Genomic DNA, 2500 nt, shown 5'->3' on the forward strand with positions numbered 1-2500 from the left:
ACAAGAGTTTGTGTGTGCATCCAGTTTCCATGGTGGAATGCTGGAGTGGTGGTTTAAATGGCGAGACTCTACAGGGCTTCCATGGCTACACGGGATGCAAGGCATCAGACATTTTGGCACAGGCAATCCTTTTGGTCTCAAACGCAATCGTGTCTTAGACCTCAGTACCGACCACTACAACCACAGTGGTGACTGCTGTTGAGTGAAGGACGACTGAGTGCTGGATAACAACTTTCTTGCGTGGCTCAACATCGAAGCAACCACTTCGAAGCTGGCACAAGGCAAGAGGGCAGCCCAAGGTGTGAATCATCTCAACTTCACTGCCGGAAGAAATGCTGTGCAAGGATGAGTGTGAACGACACCAACGGGATTGTTGCTGACCAGGAGGTGCCAACCAAACTTGAATGGATTGACTTTGGGCCTGGTTTCTCCTGCGTGTATTGCACGGAAAACAAGTGGCTACCCGTGTGGCAGTCGTGTCCTGGGGTTTCGCAACGCAACTCCACAAGATCTACCACAAAGAGACTGACGCCAAAGGGGATTTAAACCGCCAAATCGTACATTGGGTCTCACTACAATTTCTTTTACGTGTATTTTTTTTTTTTCATAAGTGTACTTGCAATTCTTCTCTGCTCTTTCTGCATTGATTGCATATCGTATGCAAATAAGTGAATTAACCACCACCGTGTAACTATATGATGATGTTACAGCTGAGCCCTCTATCATACCAATGTACTAATCTGGTATGGTGCAGGCATGCCTTATTTGCGTAACGATCTTTGCTGATTAGTTCAGTCGGCTGATGGTGGGTTCAGGCGAAACATTTATATATTGGTTAAATCAAAACGAAACACTGAAACTTTCACCACAGTTTTCCATTACACCAGTTGTATTGCTAGAAGTGCAAATCGAAGGAGTCAATTTTGACCGACGATTAGCTGCCGATGTGCGGTGAAAAAGCTGATCACAATAGCATACACGTGGGCCGACAACCCTGTGTGCTATAAACGTAAGTCGCGAATTATAAAGAAAATAAACCGGACGGACTACTCGGTGACGAACTAACATCGCTCATGAATGAGCGATTAACAGACGAGCTGACTACGGAATTTATCCTTTCGGACATGTTTTCATGGGACTACCCATGCACAGATCAGAACAAATGTTATCCATGCAATCTTGTTTTCCTAGACCATAGAACTTGGTCATCACATATGACACGGGTACATCCGCACGCAAACAAAACGTATAAATGTCGAATTTGTAATCGCACAGCAGATAGCATACACAAGATAGCGTCGCACTACGGAAGAACTTGCAAAAGTTTAATAGGTAAAACTAGTGCTATAACCACCACAATTGAGGAAACACTATTTAGTTGTTCATATTGTAGCAGAGGTTTTACTACGAAAACAGGTTTAGGGGTACATACTAGACGAACTCATCCGACAGAACATGAAGCTAGACTACAGCAAAACGCACCAGGAAGGAAAGTTAGATGGGGAGAAGAAGAGGTAGAAATTATGGCCCATAAAGAAGCCCAACAGAATGATGAGGACATAAACATGAATCAACTAATACAGAACTCAGTTATGCCACACAGAACGCTAGAAGCGATTAAAGGGAAGCGGAGAAATATCAAGTATAAGGAATTGGTAAGGACATTGAAAGAAACCACCTATAAGGTAGAAAATCAATGCCTTGTTAACTTAGTTTTACCGACAACATCGGAAATAACAACTACACCTTCTGAAGGAGATCAGCCAGCAATAAGGGCCGAAAAAGAACAATCACTGACAGCAGCTGAGGATCTTCAGGTCATAATTACCGATCTAAAGATCGAGAATTTAAGTCACAATCAGGCGTTACTGCTACTCAATTCTCATGTAGAAAAGTTTTTAAATCGAAGTAAACCAATTAATAGGAAAGATCGTGTAAACCAACAGGAGAAAGATGAGAATAGGCATCGAAGACAATCAAAGCAAACTAAATACAGGAGGTATCAATATTTATACCATACGAACAAGAAAGCTCTATTAGACGAGATTACTTCAGATAGATCGGGGCCAAGTATATACCCAACTGAAGAAAGCATACGGGGAACATTCGTTACTTTATTCGAGTCAAACTCTCCTCCAGATAATATACCCTTTAAATTAAAAAACAACCAATCATGCATCGATATCGTAAAAGCAATCACCTTAGATGAGTTGATTAAGACCCTAGCTATTATGAAGGATAAGTCACCTGGACAGGACAACATTATTCTTAGCGATCTTAGGACTTTACCAATAAAATATTTACTAGATATCTTAAATATCATCCTTTATTTACAGGATATACCACAAATATGGAAACAACACAGAACAAGACTTATACCTAAAACTAAAGAGGATTTAGAAAAACCCTCAAATTGGAGACCCATAACCATCTCATCAATTGTAATTAGGCTATTACACAAAATTTTAAGTTATCGTCTAGGACAGCAATTAAAGCTTAA

The 2500-nt window shown here is 40.8% G+C and overlaps 1 pseudogene; it reads left to right on the forward strand.

The window, feature by feature from the left end:
- The window catches only part of LOC142911563 (28S ribosomal RNA), an 8683-nt pseudogene that overhangs the window by 3013 nt on the left and 3170 nt on the right, over positions 1-2500 (forward strand).

The sequence above is a fragment of the Petromyzon marinus genome, unplaced genomic scaffold (genome assembly GCF_048934315.1).
Source record: "Petromyzon marinus isolate PM22_M1 ecotype Great Lakes invasive population unplaced genomic scaffold, UKy_Petmar_22M1.pri1.0 PM_G_Scaffold_18, whole genome shotgun sequence".
Taxonomy (NCBI): domain Eukaryota; kingdom Metazoa; phylum Chordata; class Hyperoartia; order Petromyzontiformes; family Petromyzontidae; genus Petromyzon; species Petromyzon marinus.